Source organism: Psammomys obesus, unplaced genomic scaffold (assembly GCF_907164565.1).
Source record: "Psammomys obesus unplaced genomic scaffold, mPsaObe1.curated_primary_1811, whole genome shotgun sequence".
NCBI lineage: Eukaryota > Metazoa > Chordata > Mammalia > Rodentia > Muridae > Psammomys > Psammomys obesus.
Window position 1 is genome coordinate 48,129,776 of NW_026587216.1, and position 17,410 is coordinate 48,147,185.

A 17,410-nucleotide genomic window follows, 5' to 3' on the forward strand; every position below is an offset into this window, starting at 1 on the left:
ACACACACACACACACACACACACACACACACACACACACACACACACTCACTACATAGAGCTACACATTAATTTGGACAGATGGTGAATTTCAGTTCTGTAATAAACACAGAAAATTTTCATATCTGTCAATAAATAGTATTTTATTTTTTTAATTTTTTAATATTAATTACAGTTTATTCACTTTGTATCCCAGCTATAGCCCCCTCTCTCCTTCCTTCTCAATCTCACCTTCTTTCCCTGATCTCCCTCCAAGCCCCTCTCAAAGTCCACTGATAGAGGAGGTCCTCCTCCCCTTCCATCTGACCCTAGCCTATCAGATCTCATCAGGACTGGTTGCATTGTCCTCCTCTGTGGCCTGGCAAGGCTGTTTCCCTTTCAGGGGGAGGTGGTCAAAGAGCCAGCCATATCCATGAATAGTCCTTGGTTGGAGTATCAGTTTCAGAAAAAAAAAAAAAAAAGGTTAAGGCAGAGCATTGTTGTTTAATTTTTGTTTGTTTGTTTTCTCTTCCTTATTTCCAAATGTTCCCTCTCAATGGCAAACTCTTGTACTCCACAAAAGCCCTTTTAGGGGATCTAAGATGGCTCTAATTTCTCTACGGGTGGTAGGGAAGAAGAGTGTTAGTCTACTCTTAGTCTATGGCTGTGAAGAGACACCATGACCATAGCAACTCTTAAGAACACTTGCTTACAGTTTCAGAGGTTTGGTCCACTATTGTCATGATGGGAAGCATGGCGGCACAAAGGCTGACTTGGTCCTAGATGAGAATTCTATATCTTGGTCAGCAGGCTACAGGAAAAGAGAGGGACTTTGAGCTTGGCTAAGGTCCTTTAAGCCTCAAAGCACCTCGCTCACCCTGACATACTTCCTAACAAGGTGTATAAGGCTACACCTCCTAATCCCTGTCAAGCAGTGTCACTCCGGAATGACCAAGCAGTCAAATATCTGAGCCTCTGGGGGCCATTCCTATTCATACCACCACAGTCTAGTTACCTCTTGTTCTCCAGTCCTATTTAAACAATTGTTCTGGGGAATGACCCATCCACTAATCACTTCTCCATCCACTTGTTCCTGTATTCAATTGTTGACTGTTACTATGTGTTACTTGGCGATTCAAGGGAATATGAATATAGTCAAGATATATTTTCAGTCTACAAATACCACACAAAATAATTAACTTTAATACTATGCAAAAAAAAAAATGTCAAAAAGAGCCAGGCAGAGACCCAGACCAGCAGATATGATTGTCAGCTTCCTGGGACTTTGGGTGAGCTCAGAACTCTTCCTCTCTCTCAACCAGGTTTCCTAGCTCATCCTACTTGTCCTGTTTCTTCATTTTCTTTGTATACCTATCTTAAGCCAATTATGTTCCAAGTGACACCTCTATAAATTTGAATATTTGAGCCAGGAAGACCAGAACTTTATAAGAGGCAATGAAGGAAGCTGAGAAAAGGCACATCAAAGCCTGGCTCCCAACTCCTGGCTATGACTTGGAGCCCGCTTTTCAGGGACTTCTGTACTCCTTAGAGGGAGAAGGCAAAGACCTTAGAGCCTAGGTGACTCACTCAGTACAGAGCGAAGACCTGCTGGTGACAGGTTCTCCAGAGGCTCCCCTGGTACAGGACTTCCCTAATGGCTGCAGTAGAGGGACCCTTTCCTGCTTATCCTTCAAGAGTCCACACTCAGCTGCAAAAGGGAATTGTCACTTCAGCCTCTCCCAGCCTGCACCACCAGCTGCTACTGAGTTCTTACACTTTCCCTTTCTGCTCAGGAAGCTCCAGTCCTGACCTGCGCTAAGCTGGCATATCAAAGCTCCTGAGAGCTCTTGAGTTGAAATGCTTTCTGAGAAAACATCTTATTGCTACTGGGAATTCAGACTGTTTCTTTTAAATCCTGTGTGGCAGTCTGTTTTCATTTGTTTTGTCACTCTAAAGCCTGTTACTTCTGAACTGACAAATAAAATAGCTCCTGCTAGTACTCTTTGCTGTTTGTGCACGCCACTGTTCATGGAAGGTGGGGTGAGGACCTGGTAAGAGGCAGAAGGTCTCCATAGACTTCTTCAATTTGAGAAAACCTGGTGCTAACTTCTTTAAAGGTCTGATGGAGTTTGAATCTATCTGGGTCTGGGTCTGGACATTTTAAATGGGAATATTTATTTATTTATTTATTTATTTATTTATTTATTATTGCTTCAGTCTTATTAATTGTTATAGATCTGTCTAAATTATTTATCTCATCTTAAGTTTAATTTTGGTAGATCATAATGATCTAGAAAACTATCATTTCTTTTAGGTTTCCCGATTTACTGTAGTATAAAATATGGTATGTCCCACACTTTTCTTAGTTTCTTTCATGTCTGTTATAATGTTAATGTTTTCATACCTAACTTTATTGATTTGGGACTTTTTCTGTTTTGGTTAATTTGTAAATTGTTGATTTTGCTTATCTTTTCAAAGATTCAACTCTATTTCAATAATTCTTTGTAGTTTGTTTTGTTTTTTCTCATTTCATTAACTTCTGCCATGATCTTAATTACTTCATTTTGTTTACTGATTTTGTTTTGTTTCTGTTTTTTCCAGGCTTTAATGTATACCATTATTTATTTGAAGCCCCCCCCCATCTCTTAACTATAGTTGCTTACACCTATAAATGTAAAAGTTCTTTCTTGGGCTACTTTCATAGTGTTGCATCAGTTTCAGTGTGAGGTTTTCATTTTTTTATTTGATTGTAGTATTTTTTTTCAAGACAGGTTTCTCTGTGTAGCCTTGGCTGCTCTGGACTCTCTTTATAGAGCAGGCTGGTCTCAATCTCACAGAGATCCTCCTGCCTCTGCCTCCCAGAGTGCTGGGGTTACAGGCGTGTGCCACCGCACCCGGATTGATTGCAGTATTTTTTAAAGTTCCCTTATTGTTTCTTTCAATAACCCATCAGCATTCAAGAGAGTGCCGTTCAGTCTCCATGAGTTTATATACACTCTGCATTTTACCTAGCTGTTAATTTCTTTTTTTATTCCATTGTTGCCAGGTAGAGTACTGTTTTTAAAAAATTCAGTTTTCCAATATCCTCGAGATTTGCTCTGTGTCCTTTATCTGATCTGTTTTGGAGACAGCTCCACAGGCTTCTGAGAAGAATGTGTACTCTACACTGTTTGTATGTCAATCTCTCTCATGTGCATTCAATCTATGGGTGTCATTTAACTGAGATAGTCTCTGTTGATTATTTTGTTGGCGTGATTTATCTATTGTTGAGGGTTGGGTTGAGGTCTCTCACTGTTATTGTTTTGGAGTAAATCTGTCTCTCTGTATCCTTATTTGTTTAATGATATTGGGTGTGCCCATATTTGATGTCTATGCTTAAAACTGTAACGGCCTCTTCATGGACTCCTGTCTTAAAACTGTGAACTGAGTTTCTTCATCTCTTCTGGCTAATTTTGCTTTGAAAATCTTGTCTTAGTCTGGGTTGCTGCTACTGTAATAAACACCATGCACAAACAACTTGGAAAGGAAGGATTTATTTGGCTTATATTTTTCTTCACTGGAAGAAATCAGGGCAGGAATTCAAACAGGGCAGACACCTAAAAGCATAAACTGGTACAGAGGTCATGGAGAAAGGAATGCTGCTAACTGGATTGCTCTCTATGGCTTGCTCAGCCTACTTTTTTATAGAACTCAGGACCACTAGTTTAGGAGTGGCCCCACCTGCAATGGACTAGGCCATTCTACAATTGCTAATTAAGAAAATGCCCACAGGCTTGCCTGCAGCCTTATTTTATGGAGGCATTTTCTCAATTGAACTTTCTTCTTCTCAGATTACTTACTGCAGCTTGTGTCAAGCTGAACTAAAACTAGCCAGCACAAATCTCATTTGTCACATATTAGAACAGTGACTCCTGCTTGTTCTCTATTCTCCAGGACTTGGAGATAGAACTCAAGCCTGGGTCTTCTGACCAGTAATTGAATTCCTACAGTTTCAACCTTTAGTTTTACAGGCTGTTGATTAAAGATTAGGGAGGGGGCGGAGCCAAGATGGCGACTAGCACACACAGTTTCTGAGCTGTGGAAGAGCTAAACATCTGAGTTGATGAGTGGAAGGACCTCTAACCCAGGAAAACAACGGTGAGGCTTTCTAAACAACAGGGAACATAGCAGGAGGTGAAAACTTTGGGACTTGTTTGGGGAAGGTGAGAAACGATCCTTTGATCTCTTGGCACTCCCCTCCCCCAGACCTCCCCCCTCCTTGGCACAGTGGACTCATCTTTCTCAGCACAGATCTAACTGCCTGGGGTCTGCAGCCACTGAGGCGGAGCTCCAAGCCCTTTAGCGGCAAATGCCAGTGGTACCCATCTCAGAGCCCCAGATTCACGCGGCAGCTGCACCATCCTCCCAGGGCCCAGTCTGCTAGACGCCATACTAGCTCCGCAGGATCGAGATACGGCCCACCCAATCCCACAGTGACAGAGAATACGCTATATACTCACCAAAACCTGGCAGAAACGCCATACAAGCTAGACACACCAGGCGCTGGGCCTCTGAAGCTTGGAGAGCACAGTGAAGAGACCCCAGGACTTCACAGAAAGCATCTGGACTAGCAACCCAGTCTCCAGTTACAGCGGGACTTCCTAAACTGTCGGCGGAGCAGCACTGAGCTGGCGGGGCACATCAGCCTTCCAGTTTAAGACTAACCAGGGCCAAACCAGAGAACAGAGTCTGGTTACCCCGATCCCTACTGACGTGACCACCTTGAAATCTCCAGCTGCAGCAAGACCTCATAACCTGGCAGTGACAGCAGCAAGGAGCTGGTGGAGCACATCAAAGAAGCAGGGCCAAACCAGAGAGTAGAGAGTCCGGATACCCCGATCTCTGCCAAGTGACCTGCCTGTAAGTGAGTGCACACTTGAAAATCTGCAGATCCCCAGATCCTGGGTCCTTCTAAAACAGAAGCCAGGCATCGAACCCCCTCCCACCCATATACTCACTTTGGGAAACAGAGGGGCACTTGGGACATTGAAGTTCCTGCTCTGTGGGTCTAATTGAGGAGTTAAGGCAGTTAATGCCAGAAATTGCGCTGCGATCATCACTAGTGCCTGCGACATATACATTGCAGAGCCCCACCCACACACTCAAGGGTTCAACATTAGCCATAACTCTGTCCCTCGAGACACACACACACACACACACACGCACGCACGCACGCACGCTTGCATTTGCCTCTGTTTGCGCCTACGTACTTTCCTCCCACAGGTACAGCTAGTCCTCAGCACGCGCTAAGGACACGGGACCTCTCTCAGCTTCCTGAAGAATTCTCCAGACGCCAGAGAGAGACAGTACCAGTCTGATCGGCAGAATCCAAAAACAAACAGGAAAGGTTTCAGATAAGCCAATGGCCAGGGGTAGGTGAAAGAACACTTCCAACATAAATCAGGACATCATGACTTCACCAGCAAACCCCAAAATTGATGGATACTCCAATTCATCAGAAGCAGAGGAAAATGACTTTAAAGCCATGCTTACCCAATTATTTGAGGCTCATGAGGAGGAAATGAACAAATCTTTCAAAGAGTTGGCCAGTCAATTCGAGGTAAAGAAAGAAGAAATAGACAAAAGCCTTAAAAAAACACAGGCAAACATAACCAAACAAATAGAGGCACAAGTAGAGATAAAATTAGTGGCATATAAAAAGGAAATGAACAAAGAAATAGAGACCATTGTAGAGAGACAGGAATCCAAATTCAAACAGATGAAAGAAATGGTGCAAGGCATGAAAACAGAATTAGAATCAATAAAGAAAACACAAACTGAGAAAACCCTTGAGCTGGAGAACTTGGAGAAAAGATCAGGAATCACAAAAGTAAGCATCACCAATAGAATACAAGAGATGGAAGAGAGAATCTCTGGAGCTGAAGACACACTTGCAGAAATTGATAATTCTCTCAAAGAAAAAGTAAAATCAGAAAAGTTCCAATCACAAAATATCCAAGAAATCAAGGATGCTATGAAAAGACAAAATCTAACAATAATAGGAATTGATGAAAAAGAAGACTCCAGGCTCCAAGGTCCAGAAAATATTTTCAAGAAAATCATAGAAAAAATTTTCTCAACTTAAAGAAAGAGATGTCCATAAATATATAAGAAGCCTACAGAACACCAAATAGACTAGACCAGAAAAAAAAAACACATCACATCACATCATAGTCAAAACACTAAATCTACAGAACAAAGAAAAGATATTAAAAGCAGCCAGGGAAAAAGGCCAAGTAACATATGAAGGTAGACCTATCAGAATCACACCGGACTTCTCATCAGAAACTATGAAAACCAGAAGGGCCTGGGCAAGTATCATGGAGACTCTAAGAGATCACAAATGTCAACCCAGACTACTATACCCTGCAAAGCTTTCAATCAACATAGATGGAGAAAACAAAATATTCCATGACAAAACTAAATTTATGCAATATCTACACAGCAAACCAACCCTACAGAAGATACTAGAAGGAAAACTCCAAACCAAAGAAAACAACTTCACCCAAGAAAACAGAGCATACAGATAATATCCCAACAAAAATGAAAAGAAAACAAGCAATGAAACAGGGTAAGATCACCGACTCCATTACAAAAGGAACTAACATGCATTGGTCACTATTATCTATCAATATTAATGGACTCAACTCACCAATAAAAAGACACAGGCTAACAGAATGGTTACGGAAACAGGATCCAACATTCTGTTGCATCCAAGAAATACACCTATGCAAGAAAGATAAACACCACCTCAGAGTAAAGGGCTGGAAAAATGTTTTTCAAGCAAATGGTTCCAGAAAACAAGCTGGAGTAGCCATCCTAATATCTAATAAAATAGACTTTCATCCAAAGTTAATAAAAAAGATAAGGAGGGCCACTATATTCTCATCAAAGGAAAAATCCTCCAAGAGGACATCACAATCTTGAATATCTATGCCCCAAATAAAAGAGCACCGACATTCGTAAATGAAACATTATTAAAGCTTAAATCATACATTGATCCTAAAACCCTAATAGTGGGAGACTTCAACACTCCACTCTCACCAAGGGACAGATCAACTAGACAGACACCAAATAGGGAAATAAAAGCACTCACAGAATCCCTAAATCAAATGGACCTAATAGACATCTACAGATCTTTTCACCCAAACTCAAAAAAGTACACCTTCTTTTCAGCACCGCATGGAACCTTCTCCAAAATAGACCATATAGTGGGTCACAAAGCAAACCTCAACAGATACAAAAAGATTGATATAATCCCTTGTATACTATCTGACCACCATGGACTAAAGTTGGACATCAACAACAACAGAAACAACAAAAAGCCGACACGCACATGGAAACTGAACAGCTTACTACTCAATGACAGCTGGGTTAAGGAAGAAATAAAGAAAGAAATTAAAGACTTCCTAGGATTCAATGAAAATGAAGGCACAACATACCCAAATTTATGGGACACACTGAAAGCAGTGCTCAGAGGAAAATTTATAGCACTAAGTGCCTACAAGAAGAAATCCGTAATATCACATACAAACAACTTAATGGCCCAACTGAAAACCCTAGAAAAAAAAGAAGCAGATACACCCAAGAGGAGCAGAAGGCTGGAAATAGTCAAACTAAGGGCTGAAATCAATCAATTAGAAACAAATAAAACTATCCAAAGAATCAATAAAACAAAAAGCTGGTTCTTTGAGAAAATCAACAAGATAGACAAACCCCTAGCCAAACTAACTAAAAAGCAGAGAGAAACTATCCAAATCAGCAAAATCAGAAAGGAAAATGGGGATATAACTACAGACACTGAGGAAATCCAAACGATTATTAGGTCATACTACAAAAGCCTATATGCAACAAAATTTGAAAATCTAAATGAAATGGATAACTTTCTTGACAGATTCCATCTACCAAAATTAAGTCAAGATCAGGTAGAAAGACTGAATAGCCCTATATCTCCCAAGGAAATTGAAGCAGTCATTAACAGTCTCTCCTCCAAAAAAAGCCCTGGACCAGATGGCTTCAGCACAGAATTCTACAAGACCTTCAAAGAAGTGCTAACACCAATTCTCCTCAAACTATTCCACAAAATAAAAACAGAAGGAACACTACCAAACTCATTCTATGAAGCCACAGTCACCTTGATACCTAAACCACACTAAGACCCAACAAAAAAAGAGAACTTCAGACCTATCTCTCTTATGAACATTGATGCAAAAATACTCAATAAAATACTTGCAAACCGAATCCAAGAGCACATCAAAGATATCATCCACTATGACCAAGTAGGCTTCATCCCAGGCATGCATGGGTGGTTCAACATACGGAAATCCATCAATGTAATCCACCACATAAACAAACTGAAGGAGAAAAACCACATGATCATCTCCTTAGATGCCGAAAAAGCATTTGACAAAGTCCAACACCCATTCATGTTTAAAGTCTTGGAGAGATCAGGGATACAAGGCACATACCTAAACATAGTAAAGACAATATACATCAAGCCTATAGCCAACATAAAACTCAATGGAGAGAAACTTAAATCAATTCCACTGAAATCAGGGACAAGACAAGGCTACCCATTGTCTCCATATCTCTTCAACATAGTACTTGAAGTCCTAGCCAGAGCAATAAGACAACTAAAGGAGATCAAGGGGATACAAATCCGAAAGAAAGAGGTCAAAGTGTCGCTATTTGCAGATGATATGATAGTATACATGAGCGACCCAAAAATTTCAACCAGAGAACTCTTTCAGCTGATAAACACCTTCAGCAAAGTGGCAGGATACAAAATCAACTCAAAAAAAAAAAAAATCAGAAGCCCTCCTGTATACCAAAGACAAAAAGGCGGAGAAAGAAATTAGGGAAACAACACCCTTCACAATAGCCACTAATAACATAAAGTATCTTGGTGTGACTCTAACCAAGCAAGTGAAAGACCTGTTTGAGAAAAACTTCAAGTATCTGAAGAAAGAAATCGAAGAAGATATCAGAAGATGGAAGATCTCCCGTGCTCATAGATTGATAGGATTAACATTGTGAAAATGGCCATCCTGCCAAAAGCAATCTACAGATTCAATGCAATTCCCATCAAAATACCAACTCAATTCTTTACAGACCTTGAAAAAAAGATTCTCAGCTTCATATGGAGAAGCAAAAAACCCAGAATCTCCAAAACTGTCCTGTACAACAACAGATCATCTGGAGGTATCTCCATCTCTGATCTCAAGCTGTGTACAAAGCAATAGTAATAAAAACTGCATGGTATTGGTATAGAAACAGAAGGGAGGATCAATGGAACTGCATAGAAGACCAAGAAATAAACCTACACACCTATGAATACTCGGTATTTGACAAAGAAGCCAAATCCATTCAATGGAAAAAAGACAGCATTTTCAACAAATGGTGCTGGACCAACTGGATGTATACATGCAGAAAAATGAAAATAGATCCATATTTATCACCCTGCACAAAACTAAAGTCGAAGTGGATCAAGGACCTCAACATAAAACCAGATACTCTAAATCAGTTGGAAAAAAAAGTGGGGAGCAAGCTAGAACTCATTGGCATAGGAGACAACTTCCTGAACAGAACACCAACAGCACAGGCTCTAAGAGCAACAATCAATAAATGGGACCTCATGAAACTGAAAAACTTCTGTAAAGCAAAAGACACCATCATCAAAACAAAACGACTGCCTACAGATTGGGAAAGAATCTTCACCAACCCTTTATCTGACAGAGGGCTAATATCCAGTATATATAAAGAACTAAAGAAGCAGAAAAGCAACAAACCAAGTAATCCAATTAAAAAATGGGAAACGGAGCTAAACAGAGAATTCTCGAAAGAGGAACATCAAATGGCAGAGAAACACTTAAAGAAATGCTCAACCTCATTAGCCATTAGGGAAATGCAAATCAAAACGACCCTGAGATTTCACCTTACACCCATCAGAATGGCCAAGATGAAAAACTCAAGTGACAACACATACTGGATAGGTTGTGGAGAAAGGGGAACTCTCCTCCATTGCTGGTGGGAATGTGAACTGGTACAATCACTTTGGAAGTCAATCTGGCACTTTCTCAGACAATTAGGAGTAGTGCTACCTTAAGACTATATCACTATATCACTCCTAGGTATATACCCAAAATTTTCTCAAGTACACAACAAGGACATTTGTTCAACCATGGTTGTAGCAGCTTTATTTGTAATAGCCAGAACCTGGAAACAACCCAGATGTCTATCAACGGAGGAATGGATGCAGAAATTGTAGTATTTTTACACAATGGAATACTAGTCAGCAATCAAAAATGAGGAAATCATGAAATTTGCAGGCAAATGGTGGGATCTTGAAAAGATCATTCTGAGTGAAGTATCCCAGAAGGAGAAAGACAAACATGGTATATACTTGCTTATATAGACCTACAAGATATGATAAACATAATGAAATCTACACACCTAAAGAAGATAATCAAGAAAGCGTACACAGGCGAAGATGATCGATCAATCCTCATTTAGAAAGATAAATGGGATGTGCATTGAACATATGACAGGAGTCTACCACAAAAGGCATCTGAAAGACTCTACCTAGCAGTGTTTCAAAGCAGACACTAAGACTCATAACCAAACCCTCGGCAGAGCGTAGGGAATCATATGAAAGAAGGGGAGTTAGTATGATATGGAAAGGATAGGAGCTCTACAAGGACCAAATATATCCGGGCACAGGGTCTTTTCTGAGACTGACACTCAACCAAGGACCATCTATGGATATAACCTAGAACTTTTGCCCGGATGTGGCCCGTGGTAGCTCAGTAACCAAGTAGTTTTCCAAAGTAAGGGGAACAAGGACTATTTCTAACAGGATCTCAAGGGCAGGCTCTTTGACCTCCCCAACCCCCAGGGGAGGAGCAGTCCTGTTAGGCCACAGAGGAGAACTTTGCAGCCAGCCCTGAAGATACCTGATAAAACAGGGTCAAATGAAGGGGGAGGAGGTCCTCCCCTATCAGTGGACTTGGAAAGGGGCAGGGAGGAGACCAGGGAGGGAGTGTGGGGTTGGAGAGGGAATGAGGGAGCGGGATACAGCTGGGACACAGAGTTAACAAAATGTAACTAATAAGAAAAATAAAATTATAAAACAATTAAAATTAATGATTAAAAAAAAAAAGATTAGGGACCCAGTCCCAGTGTCATTCAAATCATCTAATATCTAACTAGGAGCTTCTTGGCATGCGTTAACCACTTCTCCTTTAGTGAAAAAGAGCTGCCTACACTTTCTAGCCTCTGTTGAAGTCAGCTGAAGCCCCAGGTCGAGGTGCTGTCAACCAACTATAAGAGCTGTATAAATATCTTAAAGTGATTGTTGCTCTGCTTAACCCTGGGTTGAATTTTCAGGAGCCATCTTAGACAATAAGAGGCAGAAGAGAGTGCAGAAAGAACCAGCTGATAATGGAGCCAGATGCAGTTCAACTCCACACCTATTCCATGAAAGGACTGCCACCTGTATCTCATCCTAGCTGGTGGTTACATCTTTTTTAAATCCTCATTCCCATTCCTCTGCTTGCTTTTGTGAGTCTACTCCTCACTGTTCTTCTTCTTCTTCTTTTTTTAAACATATTCCCCCTCTTTCTTTTTTCTTTCTTTTTTAATTTTTATTTTATTTTTATTAATTACAGTTTATTCACTTTGTATCCCAGCTGTAGCCCTTTCCCATCCCCTCCCATTCCACTCTTCCTCCCTCCCTCTTCTCCTATGCTCCTCCCCCAGTCCAATGATAGGGGAGGTCCTCCTCCCCTTCCATCTGACCCTAGTCTATCAGGTCTCATCAGGACTGGCTTCATTGTCTTCCACTGTGTACCTGGTAAGGCTGCCCCTCCCCTCAGGTGGAGGTGATCAAAGAGCCAGCACATGAGTTCATGTCAAAGACAGCCCCTGTTCCTATTACTGGGGAACCCTCTTGGATACTGAGTTGCATGGAATACATTTGTGCAGGAGTTCTAGGTTATCTCCATGCATGGTCCTTGTTTGGAGTATCAGTCTCGAATTTTTTGGTTCTGTTGCTCTCCTTGTGGATCTCCTGTCCATTCCAGGTCTTCCTATCTTCCCCTTCTTTCCTAAGATTTCCTGCATTCTGCCCAAAGTTTGGCTATGAGTCTTGGCATCTGCTTTAATACCCTGCTGGGTAATGACTTTCAGAGGCCCTCTGTGGTAGGCTCCTGTCCTGTTCCCTGTTTTCTCCCACTTCCGATGTCCATCCCATTTGCCTTTCTGAATGAAGATTGAGCATCTTACCCAGGATCCTCCTTCTTGATTAGCTTCCTTAGGTATACAGATTTTAGTATGATTATCCTATATTATATGTCTAATATCCACTTATTAGTGATTATATACCATGTGTGTCTTTTCTGCTTGTGGGATACCTCACTCAGGATGATCTTTTCTAGATCCCACCATTTGCCTGCAAATTTCATGATTTCCTTGTTTTTAATTGCTGAGTAGTATTCCATTGTGTAAATTCCATTGTGTAAATGCATACAATTTCTGTATCCATTCCTCAACTGAGGTTCATCTGGGTTGTTGATCTTCCAACTCAGTTTTTTTTTTATATCTGTTTTGTATTGTTGTTGCCAAGAGTCCTTCTAGCACCTGTGTTTAATCTAAGTGTTAAACTTCAGTGGCCAGCCTTTGGACAGCTATATTGTACTGTTGATTCAAATACAAAACTGTTTCTTTCTCTCCTTTCTTAACCACAAACTCATGCATGTACTAGGTCTCAAAATGGTTTCAGCATTCTCCTTGTTTCTTTAACTCAGCTAATGTCATCACTATGTATCTTTACCCAAGAGAGAAAATTGGTAATCTCTTTTCTTCATCACTTCAGCAGTCTTAGCTACAGCCTTCATTCATTCAAGCTCTCTTCTAGATTGCTGATGACATCGTTACTCCAAAACTTGTCTTGATCATATCATGTCTCCAGATCGTAAATCCTACAAAGGCTTTGCATTGTCTAAAACTTCAAGACCACTCATTCATTTTTGTGTTGCATAATAGAAAGTTTGGGAACTGTGCTGTGTCTCCCTCCAGGCTCATGTTTCATAATCTTCAGATTTCAAAGCCCTAACAGTACTGAATTATTTGAGGCTCCCAAATCAGCTGTTTTTCCTTGTACGTAGTGTAGGCTCTGTGATGCACTTGTTCTATAGGGCACACATTCTTCCCATTTTAGAACTAAATCCTTGCATCCTGATCTCAACCCCAACATGCTTCCCTTTGGAACAATTTCTCTGAAAAGCCCTTCAAGAATATGCATACGGGCACAGTGATGCTCCCCTATGATCCTAGCACTCGGGGAGGCAGAGGCAGAAGGATCTATGTGAGTTCGAGACCAGCCTGGTCTACAAAGCAAATCTAGGACAGCCCAGGCTACACAGAGAAATCCTGTCTCGAAAACAAAACAAAACAAAACAATAATAACCACAGAAACAAAAAGACAAACAGAAAGAATATGCATATTGACATTTATGACCAAAGGTCTTAATAAGTTATTCTATATGTATATGTAAATAACTTCTTTTAAAAGTCTCATCACGCCTGCTCTGATGCTCGCCACTTTTACTTCTTCTCTTACTTGAGCGGGAGCTCATCTTCCTATACATCTTCTTCTGAGCGCACGTATGTGCTTAAAATAGAATGTTGAGAGTAATCATTTGAGAAGGTGACATTATGAGAAGACCATTGTTCTGCTTATGGCCACCTGGAGCCAGAACAGAGCTATGAGCTTGCTAATAACAATTAAACCAAACTGGAGTTGCTTTGAGAATACCATCACTATCTGAGAGGCCTTGCTGCTATTGCCTTCCCTTTCATGCTCTGCTCGTGTCCTTGGTGTTTAATCCAAGGACAGAGATGCTAAATGTATCTGGGCCAATAGGATATTCCCTTCCCAAGCATTTAAAAATGAACTAAGATGTATGTACAGAGATGCAAAGTTGTTTTGTTTTTTTGTTTTTTTTTTGTTTTTTTTTTTTTGAGCCAAGTCATTGATGTGTAACAGAGAAGTGCCCAATTACCCCTAATCACTTCTCTGGATCCGGAGCTTCCTTTTCTTTTCTCTCCCTGTGTATTCTGCTTTTTAAAATAATTGTTTGTTTACTTTTCAGTTTATAATTTAACTATTAAGGGTCTTCCTTTCCTTTCCTCTTGCCAAACCCTCCCATATGCCCTCCCCACTGTCCTTCAAATTCATGGCCTCTTTTTTTCATCAGTTGTCATTTTCACGTTAGTATATGTTCCCAAATAAGATCTGTTGGGTTCATAAAATGTTACTTGCATGCGTGTATTTAGAGTTGACATTTTGGACCTGAACAACCAATTGTTTTGAGAGCAGCCCTTTTTAGCACACTCCCTTGTTTCCCTGGGTTGGCTTAAAGTCAGTTTCCTTGGCTTACAGATAAATCAATCTTAACCTGAGCACTAGCTATAAAAGGAGTATACACGGGCTGATTCCATGCTGTGAGAATTAGTGTGAGAAAACTGTAGCATGAAGCTACAGGGGGACAGGCTGAACTGATCAGCCCACCAGCTCTCCTGCACTCACATCACCAGACAAGCTCTCCATCACTCCATGCTAGCTCATCTGATGCCCCAGCCCCACCATCAGAACCAGCTCTATCGTGCTGCTCGCTCTCAGGAGGCAAGGGATGGGCTAGCTTTCCCACCCACCACAAGTGGCAAAGTTTGGGAGGATGCAATGGGGAGTGGGGGTGCCACCCATGGCAGACTAGTTGTGGGGCCAGCTCTCTGGTACCCACAAGCTCTGAGCCAACTCACTGTGCCCCCACCACTAGGGTCCCCTCTACTGTGCCGCTCTCCTGAGTGCCGCAGCAGGTGAAGGGCAGAGCCAGCTCTTCTGTTTTCATGACCCCTCGGGCCAGCTCTCCCCGCCTGCTGCAGGTGCTAAGGGGCAAGGGGAAGAGTAGACAGTTTATTCTTTCTATCTTTTTTCTTTTTAACTGAAACAGTCTTTAATGAAAGTTGTATATGAGAGGCCTCTACTCCTGCATCTTCTCAATCTTTTCTTCCTTGTGTTTGCCCTTCTCCTTTCCTACTTGTCGAGACTTGGCTTTCCTCTCCATGCTCTTCTTGCTGTCTTTGTCCAGCTTTAGCCTGGTGATAACCACCCTGCTGGGGTGGATGCCCACGTGGACAGTTGTGCCGTTTACCTTTTCTCCCTGTGCTCACTCAGTGTAGATGATGTATTTCTTCCTGTACACACGGGCCACTTTGCCAATCTGCTGGCCTTTGTAGTGTCCTCAGACAACCTCAATGTCATCATCCTTTTGAATAGGCATGGAGCAAACATTATACTTCTGTCTCAGCTCTTTGGGAAGAAGAGAAGACATGATCATCCTCCAGATGTGAGACAGTGCATTGAAATGCCACTTGCAGTTCTTGCTTCGGTCAGAGGTCATGAAGGGATTGAATGTCATTTTGGCAGCTATGATCTAGTGATGGCTGCAAAAGGAAAGAACTTGAATAGTTTATCCTAAGTGTCATTTATTTCATGATTTTCACAAACAAATACATTTTTCTACTTAAAAATGAGGCTTTTTATTTGGGTATGTCAGTACATATCTGTGATTCTAGCACTTAGGAGGAAGGTTGAGGCAGCGATTTATAGTTTGAGGTCACACTGTGTCTATACAGGGAGAGCCTGTCCAATACAAAAATAAATAACATTAGGAAGGAAGGAAGAAAGAGAGATACTAGTAGACTTTCAACTTCAAATCTAAAGTTCCATGTTAACTTAGCAAAGAACTTTGCCTATACTGTTCTGTCAGTAACAATTAGGACAGTTCGGCCTGATTATAAAGTTATCTGATGTTTCCATAAGAGCTAGCAGTGAGCCTAATTAATTAGCTTAGAGGAACACTGTGACATTCCTTCTACACAATAAGGAGAGGTTCTAAGATATATCCTTTTTGTGAACACAACCATGTATGATAATGTACTGGTTATAGTATTCTGCAAACTAGAGTTAACTGGGAAGAGAGAATCTCAATCTCAATCTCAAAGATGTCTCCACCAGACTGACCTGCAGACAAGACTGTGGGGCAGTTTCTTAAGTAATGATTGATATTGGAGGGTCCATGCCACAGGGCACTAGCCACCCCTTGGCAAGTAGTCCCGGGTTGTATAGGCAAACGAGCTGAACGAGCCACGAGAAGCCAGCCACTGAGTTACACTCCTCCATGGCCTCTATTTCAGCTCCTGCTTCCAGCTTCCTGCTTGGCTTGAGTTCCTGCCTTGGTCTCCTTCAATAATGGATAGAATCCATTACACATTATGGAATGTGTAAGCCAAATGAACTATTTACTCACGAAGTTGCTTTTGGACATGCTCTTCATCATAGCAACATGAAGCAAACCAGACAAACAGGAACCTCAAAATTCATCCAATAAAAGAGAAAGGGGAAATGCAGTCAGCCAAATTGTTAACTTCAAGCTGAGATTTGGCAGAACATTGGGAAGAAAATACCTTCTACTCTTTGACACTTCACACATATTCAGTGAACAGAAGCAATTCAAGGTTTACAGCAATCCAAACAATACAGTTTCCTGGGGGGGGGGAGTCCAGCACCCAAGATTTCTATATATTGTCACAAGATTTAAAAATATCCATTTAGAGGACGTATCTGTCTGCTGATTCAGCCCCACTGCTTCCTGTCAACAATGATAATATTATTCTGATCCCTCACACACTCAGCAGTTACTTAACAAAATAACAACTCCCAGGAAACAGAATAACCCATCAAGCTGAAAAGCACACTAAGAATCCAAAGAAACCTAACAAAGAGCAGGTGCTCTAGCTTGCTCTGATCGCCGATTGCTCTTATCGCAGAAATGGTTCTAAACACAAGCTCCTATTTATGGCTCCCAGAAAACAGTATCTCAGGGGATTCAATAGGCAAAGGGTACGATAAAACTTACAGTTCACAGTGACTATGACAAAGCAGTGACAAAACTAGAGAGAGCTTGCAGCAGACTACTGAACGGGTGCTTGTCTGCAGTCATTTAGACAAGAGCAAGCAAGCAGCCAGGGACAGCTTAGCAAACACAGAAGCAACCTTGCCTCATCTATTATGTGAGTGGGACATACTGACCTATTGGGAAGACTTGGTAGTCTATGTAGAGGCTTCTCTTCACAAAAGCAATGAGACAGTTTGCAATGAGGCATATGGAACTGCTTTGCTATTCAAGTGACTGAGCAGAGAGTATGCCGCTGAGAAAACAGTGCTGATACATGACAGTTCACCCATCCCTCACCCTGAAAGAGAATTGCGGTTACAGACTGCATTCATTGCAGACAGCATTCATGTGGCTTTCAGCTTGTTTTGGAACAC

At 41.3% G+C, this 17,410-nt stretch overlaps 1 pseudogene; it reads right to left on the reverse strand.

Moving 5' to 3' along the window:
- Window positions 1-15,059: 15,059 nt before the first annotated feature.
- Window positions 15,060-15,497, reverse strand: LOC129673651 (60S ribosomal protein L26-like; annotated as a pseudogene).
- Between the last annotated feature and the right edge of the window lie 1,913 nt (window positions 15,498-17,410).